We start from the raw sequence: 26,156 nt of genomic DNA, 5'->3' as shown, positions 1-26,156 counted from the left end.
TTTTTAGTCTCATCCGTTTACAGCACTTTCTCCCAAACCTTCTCTGAACCTTTTAAATGCTCATTGGCTGACTTCAGATGTGCCTGTACATGTGCCTTCTTTAGGAGGAGGACCATGCAAGAGCTGTCTGATTTCAATCCATGGCGGCGTATTGTGTTACCAATGGTTTGTTTGGTGACTGTGGTCCCAACTGCCTTGAGATAATTTACAAGTTCCTCCCGTGTAGTTCTTGGCTGATCCCTCACTTTTCTCATGATCATCCTTACCCCATGAGGCGAAATCTTGCATGAAGCTCAGAGACCAGACCAAGGGCGATTGATGGTTACTTTGTGTTTGTCCCATCTGCGAATAATTGCTCCAACAGTTGTCTCCTTCTCACCAAGCTTCTTGCTGATGGTCTGGTAGCCCAATCTAGTCTTGTGCAGGTCTACAATCTTGTCCCTAATGTCCTTTGACATCTCTTTGGTCTTGCCGATGATGAGGTTTGAATGGAAAAAAGATAAAAAGATTTTCTGTGGACAGGTGTCTTTTATACACATAACGAGTTGTCGTTAGGAGCACCTTCTTAAATTGACAGGACTAATCTGTGTACCACATGAACACATGCTGTAGCCAGTCTGTGGGAGACAGAATTAGTGTTGTTTGGTAGGGATCAAATACTTTTTTATTTACTGAACTGCAACTCAAATTATAACACTAGTATCATGTGTTTTTTCTGGATGTTTGGTTGATATTCTGTCTCAATCTTTTAAAATTCACCTATGATAAAAATTATAGACCTTTCATTTCTTTGTAAGTGAGCAAACTTACAAAATTTGCAGGGGATCAAATAATTATTTTCCCCACTGTATATGAATTCTATATTGACTGTATACTAATACACAATAGTATTTACAAATCAGCTTGCTGTTTTTAAAAATGTACTTATGTAAAAGATTTTCATATATTGCTTAATCTTTTTATGCAAATGTTGTACCTCATTTAAAGTAACATGAAAAATGTTTTTAGTTCTTTGTATAGGCAAATAGGGGATTGAGGCATGACATTATAGGGCACCAGCACACATTATTATATATATAAAGCCATTACATGTTTAGGAGAAGATGACTTCCCTCACCAAACTCTCTAACTTCTATCCAGGATAAGAAAGTTTGAGTTTGAATTCCTGTGCAGTTTTGGGGATCAGGAGGCTAACAGAAGTTAGCCTGTTTCTAACTGCAGTCTAATGTTACCATCACATGTGGGGTTCCCCAATAACTTTCCACATCTTAATCAGATCACATTACATCTTCATCAATTCTATTATGAGCCCCATCAATCTCCCCTTTAGGTGCTCCTGCCTTTAATAGGCACACTGACATTAAACTCTCAGACCAAGTGCATGGCCTAGATCATTTGTGGATGGGTTAACATTCCACTCCACATCACCACTTCTTCCATGAACAACAAAAGAACACTATCCTCCCTTCATACCACAAAATGTAGAAGGCAACTTAAGGCAACTTAAAATTGTGTTCCTCAAACCTCTGTTTGTATTGCTCTGCAAGACCCTGGTGTTCTGTTTGTGTATATTCCCTAATTCCTTCCATTCTACATCTCTGGGGTTGCAGTAATGCACTGTCCCACATGCCATAACCACTCTCTCATGCTGTATTTTCTTATATTTAGTAATATGAGATCTGGCACAAATTTCCTCTTAAATTATATTTTCTCATCCACACTATCGCCTGAAAAGAGCACATGCTCTCAATCCCAGTTGTGAAATTTGAAATTGACACGTACTCTGGCTTTATTAACAGGATCATTGTCCTCCATTTTCCCTAGGGCATTTATTGTTTTGGTCATGAAAGCTTTACACCACTCTTCCAAATCATTGGTTTGACTATCTGTTGATTGTATCTCCTCTGAAACAACTGTTATGCCGCGTACACACGATCAGATTTTCCGACGGAAATGTTGGGTGTGAGCTTGTTGGCGGTAAGTCCGACCATGTGTATGCTCCATCGGACATTTGTTGGCGGACTTTCCGCCAACAAATGTTGGCTAGCATGTTTTCAAATTTTCTGCCAACAAATGTGTGTTGTCGGACTTTCTGATTGTGTGTACACAAGTCCATCGGACAAAAGTCCAAAGTACAAACACGCATGCTCGGAATCAAGGATGAGCGGGAAGCACTCGGTCTTGTAAAACTAGCGTTCGTAATGGAGATATCACATTCGTGACGTGGCAAATTATGAAATCTCTCCATGCAGTGTATTCTCTTCTTCTTTATAATGGTATAATAATCAAGCTGCTGATATTCACGGAATTCTGATAAACATATTTCTTTTTTTTTCTAGTGATCTCCAGAATAATTTTTTTTTCTAGTGATCTCCAGAATATTTTTTTTTTGTGTTTTTTTTTTCTAGTGATCTCCAGAATAATTTTTTTTTCTAGTGATCTCCAGAATATTTTTTTTTTGTGTTTTTTTTTTCTAGTGATCTCCATAATAATATATTTTTGTGTTCTTTTTCTAGTGATCTCCAGAATAATATATATATTTTTTTTTTTCTAGGGATCTCCAGAATAATTTTTTTAACCTCAAATATACAACTATGTTGGTGTCCCTTGTTAATTTGACATTGTATTTTTGAAAAGTACCTGCCTACTCACAAACAAACTGTCCTTTTTTGAAGTAAAACACATAGCCAAGTATTTGTCAAAACATTTTTTTTATTTAATAGGGAGCACAAGGTCATATCAAAATAAAAAGGAAAGCAACGATGGGGAAACAGTTGGAATTGGTGAAGCCTTTGTATCCCAGGGCAGACATCAATTATTTGACTGTCCAAATTGGTAACCTGAGGAGTCCATTTAATAGGGAGTACAATACCATCCAGGACTCCGAGAGACTGGGAGCAGCAGCAGATGACATATATGTCCCGAGGCTGTGGTCTTCCAACAGCCTGCATTTTTTGCCAGACCACACTGAACCCAGGCCATCACTCTCAACACTTCCTTCCAGACTTCCTTCCACGCTGCTGTAGTGGGTGGGGTGGCTGTGTTGTTGGTGAAGCTGGCGGAGGAGCATGGTCCAATCACAGAGGTGTGTTTGATGGGTGAGTTCGCCCCTTGTCCCCTTGTTTATGGCCTGCAGAATTATTTCCTCGCATATAGTACACTGGGCCGCCTTCATTTGTTTTAATTTATTGGCTGTGACGCATCCAAATGCCTCCTGGCTGTAGCATGTCTCAGAAAAGCAGCCGTGGCCTCCTCTAGGTTCCTTGATTTTCTGGTCCTTTTGGTTGGAGGATGGAGGGTAGGAACCTGCGATTTGGTCAGGCTGCTTGCCATGGGTTCTTCTTGGCTGAGGCTTTCCTGTGTATGAAAATGGTGCATAGTTTTATATTTTTGGTCATCAATCACACACAATTTTGAGCTCATGACTGTTGCAAATTGAATGTTAACAATTAGAAAAGACTATCATTCTGACCCCAGCATTTTTCATTCTTGTCACAATCATTTTTGGCTACTACTATCTATTGATATGTAAACCATTTTGTTAAATCAGAAATTTGTGATCAATAACATCTAGTGAACATCATTCAATTTTTGGCAAGAAATATGTTCAACAATGCAATACCTGGGTCAAGTTGGTCTCCTCCACATCTTCTTCCTGGGTGGAAGGCCCAGGTTGGACCTCAGAAGCCTCAGCTGATGTTGAAGGAAGCGTTGAGAGCGATGGCCTGGGTTCCGTCTGGTTGGACAAAAAATGCAGGCTGTTGTAGTACTACAGTCTGGGGACATATACGTCATCTGCTGCTCTGGATCTCTGGGAATCCTGGATGTTCTTGCACTCCCTATTATATGTGCTCCTCAGGCTACCAATTTTGAGCTTTAAATAGTTGATGATTGCCGTCGGATACACAGGCTTCACTAATTCCAACAGTTTCTCCATCGCTGCCTTCCTCTTTATCTTGTTTGAATAGTCCTTGCATTTTACTTGCCAGAGACATGGCAGCTCCCGCTATTTTTCGATAAAGTTAGGCAGGAAATCTGGGGCCGTAAATTTATCAACTATTTTATCTGCAAGATTCAACACAAAACAAACCCTAATGTCAGGCTAAACTCTCATAATCTTGTCCCAATATAGACCTCAATCTATAAGCAGTATAGGCCACTAACCACTGATGCCCCAATTTACAATTGTATCTTCGCTTGAACGATCGGCGATAACAATCCTCCATCCTCCACTCACAGATCGTACGTACGTTCGTTACATCACCCACGTGTTATGCTCTATATACACCGTGCATGCGTGAAACTCTGCCCCGTCCTTCTTTCTAGTGTATTCCCTGCCTATTTTCTTTCCGGGCAGTGGGAGAGCACATGGCGGAGACACAGCAGGTGTGTGCCAAGTAAAATGGCAAGTTTGAGGTTCGTGGACACAGGAATCGTTTGCATTAAACATTGTTCATTCGATAACTAATACGTTGTTTTTGGCAGATGCAGGTTAACTACATTTGTTCATGCCTATTTTGATTAAAATAAGTTTATTATATTGTTGTCTAGATGTGCTTGAAACTATAATGAAATGACAACTTTATTCAATGTCAGGAGAGGACACTCAGCAGCTGTTTACACATCTGGATGCAGGAGCACTAGTGTGAAACACCATAACATGCTTGTTATGGTGTCCCACGCAGGTGCTCCAGTGCATACTAGGGGTCTCTCCATGTGTGAAACTTGCACAAAACAGGTAAGTATTCCAGCTTTTGAAAAGGAAAAAAATCATGTCTTCATCTTGTAACTCTGCCAAAACAGACAATTGGAAGACACTTCCAAGCAATGTTTCATTTTGCTATTATTAGCCTAACATATCTGTCTGCTGAGTATGTTAGGCTAATAATAATAAGTCTGCTTTTTGTATTCACATAGAGGAGAAAAGAATAGGTACATCTGAGGAAACCAGTAACCCCACACCGAATGAAGAAAGTGAACTCACCACACACCATGAAGATGTGGATGCAGATGTTCGGGAAGTGCTGGGTGAAGTGGTAGAAATGGTGTCGACAACAGGTCAATGTCTAAGACCACAGCTTCAGGTAATAGATGGATGCCTGCATATTTAATTATACCTGGTGTGTTTTTTTATTTTTAGGTGATGTGGATTTTGTGAAAGAAGAAACTCACTTCAGCAGTGCAAGTGCACAAATCCTGATCAGTGAGATCATGGTGTATAATCGTGATTTGGAAAAGATGAAACAAAATATCCATGATGTTCAAAAAAGAATGAGCAATATCATCAATATTTTAGGCAAAATCTAAGCAAAAAAACATTTTAAAGTTGTTGTTATGTTGTACGTGTTTTTACAGTTTTAAATGCATTGCAAAGCCAAATTTTGAAGATGCACTGAGTGTGTCAACGTGTGCTATCTCCCTTCATGCGATATCAATGTACGCGTTTTGTGGTTGCAACCCCTTCCTCCAAACTAAAGTAGGTAAGAGGAAGAACTTGCACCCCGGAAACATGTCCATTGATATGTGGATTGTCCTTTCTGATATAAGCCCCAGTGTGTCAACATGTGCTAGATCCCATCATGGGGATCAATGGACATGTTTCGGGGGTGCAATACCTTCCTCTCACCTACTTTAGTTTTAGCACTTGTAGTGGAAAGTTGATTTGCATTCAGTAAATAACCCCCACTGTGCTGTAAAATGTGCCAAAATCAGGCCATTTTAGGGACACCAAGAAATTAATTCATGAAGTTGAAAAGGATGAATATTTTTATCATTAATGCATTACATACATTAACAACAATCACATTGTGTGTGTGTAATAGACCCACAGCACAAAATAATAGTTAGCTGAAGAAGAGATTGCCACCTCATGTATCAAATAAGTTATGTTTGCACTGAAGAAAATGGCCAAAATTAAAAGGCCATTTGAGAACCTAGGAGACAGACACAAACAGTAATTCAAATGAAATATGAGTTTAGTTTTTCAAAAAATTTTTATTCCACATCCACAAGAGTTTGTTGTAAAGCAATTGCCCCCTTACCCACAAAGTAATCTACATAGTTTTGCCTGACTTTGCGGGCGCTTTGGGGGGGCAAGCCAGGACGGCCATTTTCGAGTGCCATCATTGCTGCAGGTTCTGATGAAAAGTCGGCCTCAGTCACAACTGAGGCCAGATAGCTGGCTGCATTCTTTTCAAAGGTAGTTGTGCAGAATGCAGCAGCTCAACACAATGTGGTTAAGTTTGTATTCGGTCAGGTTGATGGACGTAAGGAAGAGCCTGAACCGGCTTGCCATTATGCCAAAGGTATTCTACACCACTCTTCTGGCACGTGCCAGCCGGTAATTAAAAACCCTCTGCTATGGGGTCATGTGCCTCATGGGGAACGGCTTCATCAGATGTTCCCCCAGAGCAAAGGCTTCATCCGCCACAAACACAAAATTTAGACCCTCAACATTCTCCTCCGGAGGTGGCAACCCCAAGGTGCCATTTTGTAGACGCTGGTGAAACTCCATCTGGGCAATCACTACTCTGTCAGAGTTACGGCCATTCATCCCAACATCCAGGTAGATGAATTCATAATTGGCTGTCACCACCGCCAACATCACTATACTACTAAACCCCGTGTAATTATAGTAGTACGACCCCGAGTTGGGTGGTGGGATGATCCTGACATGCTTCCCATCAATAGCGCAACCAAAATTGGGAAAGTCCCACTGGTGGAGAAACTGGGAAGCCACAGTCTGCCATTCCTGTGGGTTGGAAGGAAACTGTGGAGTCAAACAAGAAAAAAAAAGTACTTTTGTGCATAACATTGCAAGCAGATTAGACACAAACATTCTTGGCCAACATAAGTATAACATTTATTGAAATGAGTATTTAAAGACAAAAGTATAAGGACCACTTATCAGATTCCTCACCCCCTCCAATGGCCCATTGTAAAAAATGTTAGGGTGGGGGGGATGTTTTGAACAGGTAACCCTCTCCACTTCACTGAGAGCTGAATGCATACGTAATGTGTGTTACTTTGGCCAGCCCCTCCTTACTTACACTATTGGCAGCCCACTGGACAGGTAAGAAGTGTCATAATCCAAAAAATATAAATACACACTGTCCAAATTGAAGCACATTTTTACAAATAGGAGAACAAGACTTTAAACAGTACCATTTGAAAGTATCCAGGCAGGCACTTGCACTACATGCTTTGGTGAATTCATCTATAAATATGACCACAAAACAGGTAGGTATAGTGTGTATGGGTTTAGCAAAGTCAGCAGATAGAGTATTAGTATCGGTTGACTTAGCGGTTGGGGGGAGGGAGGGTTCAAAATGAGTTTGGGCCCCCAAAAAAAGCCTCTTGCACTCTGACTGAATTTAAGGACGGAAATAACATTTGGGCACATTTTAGGGGGTGTTTAGGGTAAGCACTACAATGGAGCTGACAAAATACATTGTTAAGTTACTGGGCTAGGTGTATGGGCCCAGGATAGCATGCTGGGGAGATTAGTGAAGGCAAATATGCATGAAGGACAAAAAAGGAGCATTAAAAGCTTACAGCATGCATGAGGACAAAGAGGACATTCACAGTATGGTAATTATGGAATGAAGAAATTAATACAATACATTAGCAAACATTAAATACATAGAATGTGATGTTAAAGGATAAAACTTACCCTAATATAGTCCTTCTGCAGGACTTGAATTATGGCAGAACAGATCTCTGGAATAATGATTCCCAGAACATGGGGGAGATCCCAGTCATGAACTTCAGGTCCTGGAGACTTCTCCCCGTCGTCAAGTACCGCAAGGTGGCGACAAGCCTTTGCTCGGGAGAGATGGCTTGCCGCATGCAGGTGTCCTGCTTTGTAATATATATACCAATAGACAGTGAAAGACGTGGTCCGTCATCCGGAGATAATTCCTGAAATCATCAGGATTATTCTCCTGGAGCTCCCGCAGCAAAGGCATATGACAGAATTGGTTACGATTAAGCAATCAATTCTTGGTCCAAGAACTCCTCCTCCCCCTGTTCATAAACTGGACGTGGGTCAAAGCAATAACTCCAAGCCCAACAACAGCACAATCTCTCCAACAAGAACGCAACATGGCTAGTAAACGAACGACTGCTCAGAACAAACTGACAGAACGCACTGAAAATCAGAAATGACCTGACAAGCACGACCTGATAGTCAGAAATGACCGGACAAGCACGCACTGAAAATCAGAAGCAAACCATAAATAGAACGCACTGAAAAACAGAAACGACCTGACAAGCACGCACTGAAAAACAGATACGAATCGACAAGCACAACCTGAAAAGCAGAAACAAACTGAAAAGCACGAGGCTGAAAAGCGCAAATTATCTCTCACCAAACTTCTACTAACATGAGATAAACACAAGATTAGCAGAAAGAGCCCAAAGGGTGGCCCAAGACTATTGAAATTTCTTTTTATCGGCTCATCGTACGTCTTGTACGTCACTGCTTTCATAATTGTTGGCCAACATTTGTCTGACTGTGTGTATGCAAGGCAAGTTGGAGCCAACACCCTTCAAACAAAATTCCGTGATTTTGTTGTGAGAAAGTCCGATCGTGTGTATGAGGCTATAGCTACTCTTTTAATGCCTTAATTTCTGCCTCTGCTTTCACCCTTATTTTGGTTTCAGTATACAGGTCATGACAATTGTTCCAGGGAATTAAATACATTACCTTGTTCTCTGTTTTGATTAAACCAAAGTTCTCAAATCAGCAAAATAATCTTAGTCTGTATCACCATGTCCTATTCAAGGGGGAACAATATTTTAGTAATTCATTAGCAAGAGGATGACTGACTATCCCTGGCCAAAGCAGAAGGTTTGTAGGCCCCCTCCTGGCCACCAGACATCTTAGCACCTTGTTTTTCCTGAACAGATTATGCAGCAGAAGCAACAGATAATACTAGAGAAAACAGGTACAGTATATTGCAGTTGCACTTTAGTGCAAATACAGGCCAAGGTTATTTTTTTTGCATCTTTTCAGCAAACAGTTTGTCTAATCTGTGCAGTCCAAGGATCAATCCCGGTAATATTATGTGCTTTACTAAATAAGAATGATGTGTATACAAACTATCTACATTTACAGAAAAACAATACAAGGTATACAGAGTGCTGCAAATAGGCATACAGACACACATGCACACACTATCTATCTTGTCCTAGGGAATGAACATTGGTAATAGTTCGTGTGCAGTAGGGATACACTAAAATTAGGTAGGGGGTTGTATACCCGCACAAATGCTTTTTTTTTTTAAACCTGTAAGGCAAAAGACATAATAAGGTAGTATGCACCGCATAATACTTACCTTAGAACGAGGTGTCAGCAGCTGATCCCGGTCACCACCGGAGGGAGCTGACATTGCCCCTCGTCGTGTCTTCCAGGTTCTCTCTCTCTCTCTCTCTCTCTCTCTTTTTCTCTCTCTCTCTCTTTCTCTCGTTTTCAGCTTATGCTGCAGGCATTTTATCTGAAATGTTTGTAGCCATTCCTGGATGGACATAACCTTTTTCACATGGGTTCTACAGCAATTTCTATGAGGGAAGAATTTCTGCCTGCAAACTCTAGATGACAGCACAGTACTATGAAGACCATCATTAGCCATGTCTAAAGGGTGGTGAATATTATTATTGTTGTTGATTCTTATTGGCATCGCCACTATAAGGTTTGTGCCCAGTAAGTGACCACAGCTCCTGTAAAACAATGGAAACAGTTATGCCCCGTACACACGGTCGGACTTTGTTCGGACATTCCGACAACAAAATCCTAGGATTTTTTCCGACGGATGTTGGCTCAAACTTGTTTTGCCTACACACGGTCGCACAAAGTTGTCGGAATTTCCGATCGACAACCACGCGGTCACGTACACCACGTACGATGAGACTAGAAAAGGCCGGTTCAGAACCAAGCGCGGCACCCTTTGGGCTCCTTTTGCTAATCTCGTGTTAGTAAAAGTTTGGTAAGAGACGATTCGCGCTTTTTCAGACTCGTGGCTTTCAGATCGTTTTCTGCCGTTCAGTTTGTGCTTGTGGGTTTGTATTTGCTCTTCAGTGCGTGCAGTCAGTTCGTATCGGAGTTTTCTGTGCGATCTTGTCCGCTCGTTGCTGTTTTTCAGGTCGCTCTTCGCAGGCCTTGCTGTTCTTCAGTGCGTTCTGTTACTTCGTTCTGAGCAGCCGACCGTTTTCTAGCCATGTTTCGTATGCGTACTCCTCGTACAGTTCGTGCTGTGCGGGGGCTTGGTGTTGGGGTCCTGACCTTGACACAAGTCCAGTCCATGAACAGGGTGGGGAGGAGTTCATGGACCAAGAATTGGTTGCTTCAGCGTGACCAGTTCTGTCATATGCCTTTGCTCCGTGGGATCCGTGAGAATAATCCTGATGATTTCAGGAACTTTCTCAGGATGACGGACCCCGTATTTCACCGTTTGTTGGCTTCGCTGACCCCTTATATTAGCAGGCAGGATACCTGCATGAGGCAAGCCATCACTGCGGAGCAGAGGTTGGTCACTACCCTGCGGTATTTGGCCACAGGGAGAAGCCTGCAGGACCTCAAGTTCTCGACAGGCATCTCCCCCCAGGCTCTTCTTTGTGGACATTTACTGCTTGTGTTTGTTTGAGCTGACCCTGACAGAAATGTGTGGAGTGTAGAAAATGTCGTGATTGTGTAACCTTATACAAAGCACTGTTGGCTGTTATTTACTAAATGCAAAGACACTTTTCACTACAAGTGCACTTGCAACTGCACTGAAACTGCACTTGTAGTGCAAAGTGGATTTCCCCTTAGGAAATTACCCCCATTTTCTCATAAAACAACAATTACATCACCCCAAAAGTGTTGTAGCGTTGAGACAATAATCCACACATTCTTGATGAGCAATCTTTTTAATACCTGCACAATCACATGTGCATTTACCAAAGGTTTTTCTGACAAACCAACATGTTTGTTGTATAACAATTTTTGTGGTGTCATTATCCAAAATCAAAATGTGCATTTTATAGAAAACAGGCCTGTGTAAAACCAACAAGAAAGACACAAATCTTGATCTTACAAAGTTCACATTTGGTAGAACTGGAAGGCAATATCAGACATGAGTATTTATGAACTGTGTTTGATATTGCGTTCAGATGGGGGGAAATCACCCCTGGAAAAGCCAAATTTGGAAGATGCACACAAATTTCCCAATGTCAACATGTGCTATCTGCCATCACGGGGGATCAAGGGACGTGTTTTGGGGGAGAAAGCCCTTCCTCACCGCTACTTTATAATTGAGGAAGGGGTTGCACCCCCAAAACGCGTCCATTGATCTCCCGTGATGGCAGATAGCACATGTTGACACACTGTGTGCATCCTCCAAATTTGGCTTTGTGAAAAATCACAAAAACATTTCACACATTGTAGCAGACAAAAGAAGAAAGTGATTTGGAGGGGCTTTAAACTCGCCCCAAAACATCAATGATATTTTTATATTTTGGAATAACATCATTGATGTTTTGCTTGATGATTTCTAATTGTAAATTACACCCCATGATCTCCCCGATCACGATCTGGGCACTTTCTGATGTGAAAGGATCTTCATCCACAACCTCACGATCACCTAAAAAGAGAGGAAACCCAAAATAAATTAGGTCTAAAAAAAATGCCGCCATCCATCTCTTATCTGAGCCTGTGGTCGCAGACACTCACCTGTTGTGGTGACTAGTTCCACCATGTCTTCTTCCTCCTGCTCATCTTGTGTTGGGTGGATTTCCCCTTCTTCCAGAGGGGGGGGGTCTCTGGTCTCCTCGGATGAGGGGTGTCCTCCGAGTCTTTTCTCCCCTATGTAAAACAAAAATGGTATAATTAGCACACAGATATTTGATGGCAGAACTCTGAAGATGAAACATTGCTTGGAAGTGGGGTACAATTGTCTATTTTAGCAGAGTTCCAAGATGTAGCTTTTTTAGTGTCCTTTGTCAAGCTGCAATACTTTACCTGTTTGGTACAAGCTTCACAGATGGAGACCCCCCTATAGTATACACTGGAGCACCTGTGTGGCCCCCCTAATAAAAATGGTGTTCTTGTGTCCCACACTAGTGCTCCAGTGTTCAGATGTGAAAACAGCTGCTCAGTGTCCTCTCCTTACACACAATCTAGTTTGCATTTCATTCTAGTAACAAAGCCATCTACACAACCCAATTCTTTGAAGACAAGTATAGGGCCTCAAAATGGTGGCCAAATGCATATGGGCTAAACAATGGTATTTTATAGTCCGAAAAAAAAATGTGTGATCCGAACGAATAATGTGCCCATGAACATGAAAGTTGCCATTTTAAACTGTACAACAGTTCCTAAAAGCACATGGAGCAGCACGAACGTAATAAACACAAGAACAATAGGAACACAGCACAACTACTTACTTTTTTGCAGCACTCTCCGGATCTTTCTGTACTGCTCATGTTCTCGTAATTTCAGGTCCGACCACCGCTTCCTGAGCTGATCTTTCGATCGTCGTACCCCGAATTTCCGGTGCAGACTCCTGACCACTTTCGCCATGATCTTGGCCTTTCGGACATTGGGGTTGGGGTAAGGCCCATACTTTCCATCATAGTCGGCCTTCTTCAGGATGTCCACCATCTCCAACATCTCCCCAAAGGACATATTTGAGTCCTTTAATCTCTTTCTGGATCGGGACGTTTCAGGCTCCGGCCTTTCCTCCCCCTCCTCCTCGTTGCTGTACTTAGCACGATCCTGCTGTCTATCCGCCATGTGCTCTTCCTCCACTGCGCCGAACGAAAAGGGGCGGGGAATAGAATAGAAAGAACGTCAGGGGCGGGCGGAGTTATACGCATGCACAGTGTGTATAAATCGTAATGCGCGCGTCTTACGAACGATCTGTGAGCGGAGGAAGGAGCATCGGAGACGCCGATCATGCTAACGAAGGTAGGATCTAAACTTGGGCCTATACTGCTTTGAAATTGAAGCCTATATTGTAACAAGATTAGGGGAGTTTGGCCTGACATTAGGGTTTGTCTTGTGTTGTGTCTTGCAGAGAAAATGGATGGTTTCAACGACCACAATTTCCTGCCCCTGTTTATTGAGAAGTACAGAGAGCTGCCCTGTCTGTGGCAGGTCAGACACCCCCACTATAACCACAAACAGAAGAGGCAGACAGCGCTGGAGAAACTGCTGGAGTTGGTGAAGCCGGTGGTCCCCACAGCAACCATCCCCTATTTGAAAGCTAAAATTGGTGGCCTGAGGAGCACTTATCTTAGGGAGCGCAAGAAGGTCACAGATTCCCAGAGATCCGGAGCTGCAGCAGATGACGTTTATGTCCCCAGGCTGTGGTACTATGAGAGACTGCGGTTTCTGTCAGACCACACTGAAGTCAGGGAATCCCTCTCTACTCTTCCTTCCACTCTTCCTTCCATACCAGCTGAGGCTTCCGATGTCCAACCTGGGCCTTCCAGCCAGGAAGAAGTGGAGGAGCCCAGCTGGAGTCAGGTATAGCATTCTTCTACAGATTTCTGGTCAATAAATAAATGATGTTTACTAGATGTTATTATTGATCACTAATTGCTGATTGAAAAAAGTGTTTTACATATCAATAGACAGTAGTGGGCACCCAAAATTGGGACAAGAATGCAAAATGCTGGGCTCAGAAGGATAGTCTGTTATATTTGTTAACATTGAATTTGCAGCAGTCAGGAGGTGAAAATTGTGTGTGATTGATGAAAACAATACTAAAACTATGTCCCTTTTTCATACACAGGAAGACCTCAGCCAGGAGGAGGCTGTGGAATGTGGCAGTCAGGAGGAGGCGGGGATTATTAGTGTCAGCCAGGAGGAGGCGGGGATTAGTGGCAGCCAGGAGGAGGCGGGGCTAAGTGGCAGCCAAGAGAAGCCAGGGACCAGTCGCAGCCTGACTGAGTCTCAGGTCCCTCCCCTCCGCCTGCCATATAAAAGGGCCAGGAAGGCCACTCCCAGTCCTGTGCAGGATTCAGCGTACAGGCTGATCCAGGAGGCTTCGGCGTCCCTCAGAGCCTTCCCCAGTCCTGAAGAGGCCTTTGCCTGCATGGCTGCCACCAAATTGCAGGGCATGCAGGAGGGCCAACGCAAGATTTCTGAGGACCTGATTTATAAAGTCCTACGTAAGGGGGAGAGTGGGGAACTGACACACAAGACGGATGTCATGGAGAAGGACGATCCTCCTCCTCCTCCTCCTGCTGCCACAACTCCACCACCAGGGAAGCGTGGAAGGAAGACCAAAGAGTGATGACCCTGGGTTCAGTCTGGTCTGACAGAAGATGCATTCTCTTGTATGACCACAGCCTGGGGACACAGATGTCATCTGCTGCTTTCCAGATCTCTGGGACTTCTGGACCAGACTGCACTCCCTTAGATATGGACTCCTCAGGCCACCAATTTTGCTTTTAAATAATTGATGTCTGCCCTTGGAGTCCAAGGCTTCGCCCACTTCTGCAGTTTCTCCAGCGTTGCCTCCCTCTTTGTTTATAGTTGTGACCCCTTAATAAAATATTTTTCGGTAAATTCTACTCTCCTGTGTGTGTTTTCATCCAAAAAGGACAGTTTGTTGTTGACGATTCAGGTACATTTCTAAAGTACAATGTGAAATTAACAAGGGACAACAACACCAAACAATCTCCTACAGATTAAATAGAACAACATATCAATGGTGTTGTGGGAACTTGTCACAAAAAACACACAAACATTTTCGGGAGTACAAATCAAAATCACCAAAAAAAAAAAAAATAAAAAGAGAAACACAAAAAAAGATTCTACATTAAAGTAAAAAAACAAAAAAAAAAAATATGTTGTCAGATGTGAGAAATCAAAATATATTGAGGAAATCCCGATAAATAGTAACGAAAAAACTTTGTGAGAAGTGTGTGTGAATATGAGCATCAAAACGACTTAATTCTTGTCACATTATAAAGAAGAAGAGAGTGCTCTGTATTAAACCATTTTGAACATTGCAGCGTGACGAAAGTGCTTTATCCATTACGAACGCTAAGTTTACCAGAACGAGCTGTCCCGTGTCGGAATTTCTTCTGAGCATGCGTGGCACTTTGTGCGTCGGAACAGGCCACACACGGTCGGAATTGACGCGATTGGATTTTGTTGTCGGAAAATTTTATCTCCTGCTGTCCAACTTTGTGTGTCGGAAAATCCGATGGAAAATGTCCGATGGCGCCCACACACGGTCGGAATTTCCGACAACACGCTCCGATCGGACATTGTCCATCGGAAAATCTGAGCGTGTGTACGGGGCATTATCCTAAAAAAACAACACAAACAGTCTTGAGCAAACACTTGACAGAGACAAAAGAGACAGAGGCTGTGGGAGAATTTCTTATGGTGTAATATTTTGACAGATAATTGGATAAAATATATGATGAGAATGTAAATTGAAATGGTGTACTCAGATCTGTGAAGTTTCTGAGCTCCCTAATGGGGGATTAAACCACCTTTAGTGATAGCCTGCAGGGAATATAACTGTCCCTGTGTAGAGTAAGGTCACTCTTGATGCACGGTGATCCTATACTCTATGGGCTCAGGATTCTTGTGTGCTTACAGTAAGAGGTTTATGAGCCCCAAAAGATGGGAACGTGGTGTCAGCAGAGGCACCCGAATGTGAAGGAGGAGCTAAGAAATGTATTCTTCGTTGATTAAATATTTATTGCCCACAGAATAGTATAAAACACTGTCAATGCATTTTGTAGCACTACACTGCCCACTTCCTCAGGATGGTGCATAAAACACTGATAAACAAAAAAAATATATGTAGGTAAAAAGAAATATGTACATATATATAAAATGTATGTGTGTGTTTGTATATATGTTATCCCTTACAGTTTTTATCAAATTCAAGTAATCAAACATCAATAATATTTTCACAAAATAGTCAGAAGAACAGTCTGATAAACTATGTTCAGTGTGTAAATGAAAAGGTAATATAATAATAGGAAGAATAACAATAATAATAATAATAATAATAATAATATACACTATATAAGTAACTCTATAAAGTTCCACATGAATTATAAAAAAACGTGATCATTTATAAAAAACAAGCTTTATAATGTAAAATGTCAACATAAATACGTATAAAGCAAAACATACTCCATTATATAAACATTTTTTCCATTATATGGAGATGATAAAAAAGTAATAGATATTATAAAAACTTTTTTTTATTATTTTATAGTTCTTGTATAGTTTTAATGATATCTATTACTTTTTTATCATCTCTGTATAATGTAATACAGTATATGTTTATATAATATAGTATATGTTTTGCGTATTTATGTTGACAGGTGGCACAGTGGTGTAGTGGGTAGCACTCTCGCCTAGCAGTAAGAAGGGTCACTGGTTCGACTGCCTGGAGTTTGCATGTTCTCCCTGTGCTTGCGTGGGTTTCCTCCGGGTACTCCGGTTTCCTCCCATACTCCAAAAACATGCTGGTAGGTTAATTGGATCCTGTCTAAATTGTCCCTAGTATGTATGAATGTGAGTTAGGGACCTTACATTGTAAGCTCCTTGAGGGTAGGGACTGATGTGAATGTACAATGTATATGTAAAGCGCTGCATAAATTGACGGCGCTATATAAGTACCTGAAATAAATAAATTATAAAGCTTGTTTTTTGTGGTCACATTTTTATAATTCATGGAAGTTTAGAGAGTTACTTATAAAGTGTATATTATTATTATTATATTACCTGTTTATTTACATATTGAACATAGTTTGTCAGAATGTTCTTCTGATTACATGTAAACTTATGGAGTATTATTGATTGTTTGATCACTTGAATTTGATAAGCATTACAAGCATATATGCAAACACACACATAGGTTTGATATACTATATATATATATATATATATACAGTATTTCATAAAAGTGAGTCGCCCCCCCAAATATTGTATTATATCTTTTCATGTGACAACACTGGAGAAATTACACTGTAAAGTAGTACAGCTTGTATAGCAGTGTACATTTGCTGTCCCCCCAAAATAACTCAAATCACAGCCATTAATGTCTAAACCGCCGCAAAAAAAATGAGTACACCCCTAAGTGAAAATGTCCAAATTGGGCCCAAAGTGTCAATATTTTGTGTGGCCACCATTTTTTTCTAGTACTGCCTTAACCCTCTTGGGCATGGAGTTCACCAGAGCTTCACAGGTTGCCACTGGAGTCCTCTTCCACTCCTCCATGATGACATCACAGAGCTGGTGGAAGTTAGAGACCTTGCACTCCTCCACCTGCCATTTGAGGATACCCCATAGATGCTCAATAGGGCTTAGGTCTGGAGACATGCTTGGCCAGTCCATCACCTTTACAATCAGCTTCTTTAGCAATGCAGTGGTCATCTTGGAGGTGTGTTTGGGGTCATGCTCTGCTTCAGTATGTCACAGCACATAATGGCATTCATGTTTCCCTCAATGAACTATAGCTCCCTAGTCCCGGCAGCACTCATGCAGCCCCAGACCATGACACTTCCACCACTATGCTTGACTGTAAGCAAGACACACTTGTCTTTGTACTCCTCACCTGGTTGCCGCCACACACTCTTGAGACTATCTGAACCAAATAAGTTTATCTTGGTCTCATCAGACCACAGGACATGGTTCCAGTAATCCATTTCCTTAGCCTGCTTGTCCTCAGCAAACTGTTTGCAGGCTTTCTTGTGCATCATCTTTAGAAGAGGCTTCCTTGACAAAAATGTGAGGGGTGTACTCACTTTTGTGAGATACTATGTGTGTATATATACAGTGGGGACAGAAAGCATTCAGACCCCCTTAAATTTTTTCACTCTTTGTTATATTGCAGCCATTTGCTAAAATCATTTAAGTTCAATTTTTTCCTCATTAATGTACACACAGCGCCCCCTATTGACAGAAAAACACAGAATTGTTGACATTTTTGCAGATTTATTAAAAAAGAAAAACTGAAATATCACATGGTCCTAAGTATTCAGACCCTTTGCTCAGTATTTAGTAGAAGCACCCTTTTGATCTAATACAGCCATGAGTCTTTTTTAGAAAGATGCAACAAGTTTTTCACACCTGGATTTGGGGATCCTCTGCCATTCCTCCTTGCAGATCCTCTCCAGTTCTGTCAGGTTGGATGGTAAACCTTGGTGGACAGCCATTTTTAGGTCTCTCCAGAGATGCTCAATTGGGTTTAAGTCAGGGCTCTAGCTGGGCCATTCAAGAACAGTCACGGAGTTGTTGTGAAGCCACTCCTTTGCTATTTTAGCTGTGTGCTTAGGGTCATTGTCTTGTTGGAAGGTAAACCTTCAGCCCAGTCTGAGGTCCTGAGCACTCTGGAGAAGGTTTTCGTCCAGGATATCCCTGTACTTGGCTGCATTCATCTTTCCCTCGATTGCAACCAGTCGTCCTGTCCCTGCAGCTGCAAAACACCCCCACAGCATGATGCTGCCACCACCATGCTTCACTTTTGGGACTGTATTGGACAGGTGATGAGCAGTGCCTGGTTTTCTCAACACATACCACTTAGAATTAAGGCCAAAGAATCTTATTTCTCACCATCTTGGAGTCCTTCAGGTGTATTTTAGCAAACTCCATGCAGGCTTTCATGTGTCTTGCACTGAGGAGAGGCTTCTGTCGGGCCACTCTGCCATAAAGCCCCAGCTGGTGGAGGGCTGAAGTGATGGTTGACTTTCTACAACTTTCTCCCATCTCCCAACTGCATCTCTGGAGCTCAGCCGCAGTGATCTTTGGGTTCTTCTTTACCTCTCTCACCAAGGCTCTTCTCCCCTGATAGCTCAGTTTGGCCAGATGGCCAGCTCTAGGAAGGGTTCTGGTCGTCCCAAACGTCTTCCATTTAAGGATTATGGAGGCCAATGTGCTCTCCGGAACCTTAAGTGCAGCAGAAATGTTTTTGTAACCTTGGCCAGATCTGTGCCTTGCCACAACTCTGTCTCCGAGCTCTTCAGGCAGTTTCTTTGACCTCATGATTCTCATTTGCTCTGACATGCACTGTGAGCTGTAAGGTCTTATATAGACAGGCGTGTGGCTTTCCTAATCAAGTCCAATCAGTATAATCAAACACAGCTGGACTCAAATGAACATGTAGAACCATCTCAAGGATGATCAGAAGAAATGGACAGCACCTGAGTTAACTATATGAGTGTCACAGCAAAGGGTCTGAATACTTAGGATCATGTGATATTTCAGGTTTTTTTTTTTTTATAAATTTGCAAAAATGTCAACAATTCCGTGTTTTTCTGTCAATATGGGGTGCTGTGTGTACATTAATGAGGAAAAAAATGAACTTAAATGATTTTAGCAAATGGCTGCAATATAAAAAAGAGTGAAAAATTTAAGGGGTCTGAATACTTTCCGTCCCCACTGTAATATATATATATATATGTATATATATATATATATATATATATATATATATATATATATATATATAATTTACATACTTCTTTTTACCTACATATATTTTTCTGTTTATCCGTTTTTTATGCACCATCCTGAGGAAGTGGCCAGTGTAGTGCCACAAAATGTGTTGTTGGTGTTTTATACTATTCTGTAAGCAATAAATATTGATTCAATAAATAATCAGATTCTCCTTCACATTTGGGTGCCTCTGCCAATGCTACTTTCTTATCTTTTGGGGCTTATAAACCTTTATTTAGTAATGGCATGAGGGAAAAAAATCCTACAAAAAACTTACATTTTACTCTATATTTCAAGCTTACCTCCGATAACATAGAACTTGGCCCCAGTGGTCATCGTGGTCCCTGAATCCAACTAGAAAATAAATTAATATGTTCTTTATTCAACTGTTGAAAACTGATTTTGACTACAATTTGCTAGCACCCACTGTAAACTGAATCAAACTCATACAGTATTTGTTTGTAGAGATCAGCTGACCACCTGCTAGAAGCTCCCCTGCCACTGTGTATGCCATAGAAACCTGATGTGAGTATTGAGTGGAAGGAAATAAGTGCCCTCATTGCTTACTATGTCTGAACATTATTATACAGTGACAGCTACATACCACACAGACTTTTAAATGAAACAGAAAAGTTTTTTCTTGTAAGCAGGAAAAGTGCCTGCCAAAATATTGCATACATGTAATAAAAAAAATCAGTGTACACCTGATTGCTCTTTTTAGTAAAAAATCAACAGAATAGTTGGGATGTTTGTATATATTTGGAGTATTATTTTATAACATTTGCTTGGAGAGCATAAGGGAATAATTCTAAATACAAATACACTCTAAATCTGAGTTTCTGGTACATCTGGACTAGTCTGTTAAAAATTTTTTTTTTTTAAATAATAAGCTCATCCTGTGAAAAGTTTCTAAAAGTGCAGCACAAAAGATGGATTGCATAATAAATTTTATAACCTTCCACAGCTGTTCAATAAGTTATTTGAGGTCAATAGCACTGCCAATAGCATAGGAACAATTCAGTGCTGCATTGTGCTGACATATCAAGGGGTTGCTATTCCAGATGGGTTCATTATTAGAATTTAGAAAGTGTTGAAGAATAAATGCATATTCCAGCCATATCCCCATGGCTTTTTTTGTCATAAGTAAAGAACATGTGTGCACAATACATGAGCAAAGTTCAACTTAAAATCCAAAAGAGATGTACAGGCCCAATTAAATTGAATCCATCTGTAAAAAAATCCATGGAAAATAATAAAAGTTAAAGTAGACACCCTGCAGCATAGTCATCATACACATTTTAATGAAAATTGCTTTCCAGATTTCAAAAATGCGAAACAAATTGAGTTGTCAATATTTTTTAATAGATGCTAATGATGACTAATATTGTCATAAATATTATTATCGGTTTAAACATTCTATGATATATCCCCAATACACATATAATACATCAGAGGTTGCATTGAAAATGATACAAACTACCCTTCAAAGTACAACACTTTTACTAAATTAATACATTTGCAATTGTCAGTGCAGCCTTTTAAACAACAATACAGCTTCCAACAGCATGAAACAAGCTGTGTCACCACTTGAGGGTACTGAATGACACCTGCTCTGCACTTAGCTGAATTTGCTTCCTAGCAATGTTTTTCTTTAGAGCACAGCAAGATGTGCCAGAAGCCAGAAGGCTAAAGCCAGTATTGTTGGAAACCAGCATTATTTTCAGTAAAGGTACCATAATCCCAGCTTTCACTCACAGATGCCGTTGAATATCTCAAAACAAAGAGTAGTTAACTACAGCATAATAAGCACATGCAGGCTGAAAGCTTAACTGACAAAATAAAGCTCAAACCTGCAGATGGCAGTGCATGTGGCAGTGTGCATCTGTTTAATACTGTAATAGTCAGATGCAATTACAGTATTCAGGAAAATATATATTAATTAACCACTTCCTGTTGACTTGACGCATATATGCAGTCTCTTGGCAGGTGAGCTTTAATGCCGAGCAGCAGCATATATGCAGCCCTAGCACAGTAATGAACAAGTACCAGAAAGCTCCTAATGCATACTTGTGATCAGGAGCTTTCCAATCATTTAACCACTGTGACTGCCAATTTCAACTATACAAAAAGGAAAATTTTGGGACTTTAAATGAGGCTAGCACCAAAGGGATGCTCGCCTCCATCCCAGCCATTGGTTAAAAAGAAAAAGAGAGGTGAAGCACACAGCAGCACAAAGCAGGTCAAGTGACCAAAATTCATTTATTTGGTATAATCCATGGTATGTAAAAAACATTTTGGGCATCCAACCTCTAAAATGCTGTGGGCATCAAGCCTCTATATAATAAACCATGGATTGATTATACATAAAATACACATAAATTACACAATAAGTCATGATCCATTGTCACACAGAGAGCAAAGATAACAATCAATATGCATGTGTACATTTGTTACTGTGATTAGACCCAAAAAGAGCCATGACAATTAGGACAAATAATTAAAATAATAAAAGAGATTTAATGCCATGACAGATACTTATGGAGGTAAGTGGAATCATTGAAATCTTGGTATTCCATGATATGGGAAGATTGGTAATAATCAAAGCTCTACGTGTTTTGCGGTATAGCAACCGCTCATCGGGAGCATACGTCATGGAATGATTCTAAAAAATATTTTTATTTTAAAAAAATGATGATTTGTTTCATATAGGTTTCCCACATCCTACACTCCTTGCACCCACCAGCAATGGTTTTGACTATGGCCGTTGTTCCTATTCCCGCAGATCACCCTGGCGTCGGGTGGCTTTGCATTGCAGCTCTCTGCGATTCTGGATGCTATTTCACTGGATCGCTGATGCAGACGTGAATTTGGACGCACAACCTTTAATTCATTCTATACAAGTAAAATATTTGTACAAAAAACCTTTTTTTTAATTTCCGGCTTATTTACTGAAAATATATATATTTTTTTTTTTTTAATAAAAATATTTTTTAGAATCATTCCATGACGTATGCTCCAGATGAGTGGTTGCTATACCGTGAAATGCGTAGAGCTTTGATTATTACCAATCTTCCCATATCATGGAATACCAAGATTTCAATGATTCCACTTACCTCCATAAGTATCTGTCATGGCATTAAATGTCTTTTATTTTTTTAATTATTTGTCCTAATTTTCATGGCTCTTTTTGGGTCTAATCACAGTAACAAATGTACACATGCATATTGATTGTTATCTTTGCTCTTTGTGTGACAATGGATCATGACTTATTGTGTAATTTATGTGTATTTTATGTATAATCAATACATGGTTTATTATATAGAGGCTTGATGCCCACAGCATTTTAGAGGTTGGATGCCCAAAATGTTTTTTACATACCATGGATCATACCAAATAAATGAATTTTGGTCACTTGACCTGCGTTGTGCTGCTGTGTGCTTCATTTAAAGTCCCACTTCTCTTTTTCTTTTTAACCAATGACCGGGATGGAGGCGAGCATTCCTTTGGTGCTAGCCTCATTTAAAGTCCCAAAATTTTCCTTTTTTGTATACACAACCCGGGATGGAAGCACACAGCATGCAGTCACACAATTACTTCCTATAATTATGTAGGCCATTGGTATCAGTGGTCCTACAATCAACCCTCTATACTATTTGGTTGATGTGTCCTGCTGAGTCTGCATCAGCGATCCCTGAACAGTGTTTTTTATATTGCTGATCTGTCTGCATTTGCTCACCTCCGTTAGCTGCGGTGTTTCATGTGGGTCTCCTACCCCTCTCCCCAGCCTTGGGTGTCGAGGAGGGGATGGATGCATGGTCCTTCCCTCTCTACTTCACATCCGCCAGTCACAGGACGTCCTTGTGGCGCTATGTTTCCGGCAGTGTATCGCTGTTCAGTGGACACACTGGGGAGATGGATTGGCGCTAATCGCCTGATGGCTGAGCCGCCCAGGTGAAAGTGCTCCACTCTCAGGTGTTGTCTGTTGACTTGACTGGGCCATGATGGAACACCTATATAGGCATCTCCAAGGTTGGTCTTCACACACTTCACTTTCCTTCCTGTTCAGCATCACATGCATGGAATTGTCCACTCTGTGCACAACAGGTATCATTCCTTTTTCCTTTATTTTTCTTTTTATCAGTCCTTATTGTTCATGTTCTTTCTTGGCCTCATTTTTCTCCTTGTTTTTTTTTCTCCACTCCTTCCTATCCCACTCTCTCTCCTTATTTCCACGTTGTCACCACATCACTCTTTTCACATTTTCTCACACTTACACATCAACACATATCACTATGATTTGTTTCATATAGGTTTCCCACATAGAGGTCCGCATCCTACACTCCTTGCACCCACCAGCAATGGTTTTGCCTATGGCCATTGTTCCCATTCCAGCAGATCACCCTGGCGTCGGGCAGCTTTGCAGCTCTCTGCAATTCTGGATGCTGTTTCACTGGATCGCTGATGCCAACATGAGTTTGGACGCACAACCTTCTATACAAGTAAAATATTTGTATACAAAACCTTTTTTTTTTATTTCCTGCTTATTTACTGAAAATATATATATATTTTTTTTAATAAAAATATTTTTTAGAATCATTCCATGATGTATGCTCCTGATGAGTGGTTGCTATACCGTGAAACGCGTAGAGCTTTGATTATTACCAATCTTCCCTTATCATGGAATGCCAGGATTTCAATGATTCCACTTACCTCCATAAGTATCTGTCATGGCATTAAATCTCTTTTATTATTTTAATTATTTGTCCTAATTGTCATGGCTCTTTTTGGGTCTAATTACAGTAACAAATGTACACATGCATATTGATTGTTATCTTTGCCCTCTGTGTGACAATGGATCATGACTTATTTGTAATTTATGTGTATTTTTTGTATATTCAATCCATGGTTTATTATATAGTGGCTTGATGCCCACAGCATTTTAGCGGTTGGATGCCCAAAATGTTTTTTACATGCCATGGATTATACCAAATAAATTAATTTTGGTCACTTGACCTGCGTTGTGCTGCTGTGTGCTTCATTTAAAGTCCCAATTCTCTTTTTCTTTTTGCCAATTTCAACTGTTACATGATCGAAATGCCCACCTCCGCCTCCCAACATTTTGATCCACCTAAAGGACCGGGAGGTGGTGACAGGAAAGGGTTAAAAATAGAAAGAGAAGTGTTTTTTGCACATTTGTCTCTATATATATCCATAATATGTAGAGTGGCATATTGGGAAATATCAAAGTCAAATTAAGTCATAGGACTTGTTCAAACCAGGCGCATTGAGCTGCATTGATAAACATAAGCGCAAATCAAGAATATAGAGAAAATCATTGTCCCCTAAATACTTTGTATAGAAATAAATACAAAATGTGAAAGTTAAACAAGAAAAAAAAGAAAAATGCTAGCACTGAAGGCTTTGCAGGACACATGCACAATTATATGCACAACAATGCATGCCAGAGAGATGTAAACAAGCTCTTATACCTTTGTATCTCTTTACAGTCCTTTATCACCATGGTATGATTTTTGCTACGAAATGCCTTTTTCTCTTAGAGAAAATGCTGCTTCCAGCTCCCACGCTGCAGTGCTGGCTGAGCTAAGGAGCTGCATCCTGCAGCAAAAATTTCCTCACGAAAATGATATTGCAGAAAAGGGAGGGGGCTTGTCTAAGCAGATCTGTTACAATATTAATTACACTCTCGTGCCCTTTGGGGTGCACATTAAAAAGTAAACAACTTGCACAGCTGCCCTAACAGGAAAGGCAGAGCATATCTCATTTTGTAACTTGAATTGGATTTTAGGATCATTTTAACTTTTCATCTGTTACATCTGTTCTGGACCAGCAATGTAAATGTGTGAAGTGGTCCAGAGTTTGTGTGAATTAGCCAACAACCCTGTAGACAAAAAATGTTCAGTATTTCACCTATTTTTTCCCCTAAAACTCTTACTAGGTGGAAAATTGCATTTAATACCTAGAAGGTTGACATTTAACCTCCCTGGCGGTATGATTATTTTGGATTTTAGGTGCTGAAAGCGGTACAATTATTTTGCATGGAAATTTGGCGTTTTATATTGTAGGCCTGTAATTCTTAACAATAACACACTTAAATCTGTCCAAACAAGAGTCTAGTAGATATACCGGGTATGATGAAGTTTGAAACACAAAAACATAAATTATAATATAATAAATAAATATAAATAATTAAAAAAAATAATAATATAATAATAATAAAATACATTTCCCCACGATTCACTATCGCTCAATTCTGCGAGTGTTCTAATTTACTATCGCTGTTTTCTAGCTGATCTAAAGCCACTTTTGACATAAAGGGACACTTTTTGGTTGCTATGGACAATCTCCAGTTTCCAGGCGGAAAGAACAGTATATATCATATAAAACTGCATGCAGGGCATGGGCCAAAGCACTGGGGACAAAAGGGATGTGAAATAATTTCATACAGTACTGTAATCTGTAAGATTACAGTACTGTATGTGTTATGATTTTTAAATTTTTTTGAATTTACTGCCAGGCTCCGCCCCGTGTATTGCGCAGCTCGCAGGGAATGGAGCCTGGCACGGAGAGGCTTCAGAGGAGATAGAGCCCGCAGACACAGCGGGGGACATCGCAGGATCCTGGGGACAAGGTAAGTAACGCCGCACCAGGATCCTGCAATGTAATCCCGAGTGTGGCTCGA

At 40.6% G+C, this 26,156-nt stretch overlaps 1 long non-coding RNA gene across 1 annotated transcript in view; it reads right to left on the bottom strand.

Moving 5' to 3' along the window:
- The window catches only part of LOC141129866 (uncharacterized), a 73,119-nt gene extending 48,027 nt beyond the window's left edge, over window positions 1–25,092 (bottom strand). The window contains exons 1-2 of the long non-coding RNA XR_012241889.1: window positions 24,946–25,092; window positions 19,759–19,810 (exon numbers count right to left, since the gene is read on the bottom strand). This is a non-coding gene — a long non-coding RNA (uncharacterized lncRNA). The remainder of the gene's footprint in view (window positions 1–19,758; window positions 19,811–24,945) is intronic.
- Between the last annotated feature and the right edge of the window lie 1,064 nt (window positions 25,093–26,156).

This window comes from Aquarana catesbeiana, linkage group LG02, assembly GCF_042186555.1.
Source record: "Aquarana catesbeiana isolate 2022-GZ linkage group LG02, ASM4218655v1, whole genome shotgun sequence".
Taxonomy (NCBI): domain Eukaryota; kingdom Metazoa; phylum Chordata; class Amphibia; order Anura; family Ranidae; genus Aquarana; species Aquarana catesbeiana.
Note: the sequence above shows the minus strand (reverse complement) of the source record. Positions and strands in the feature narration are given on the sequence as shown.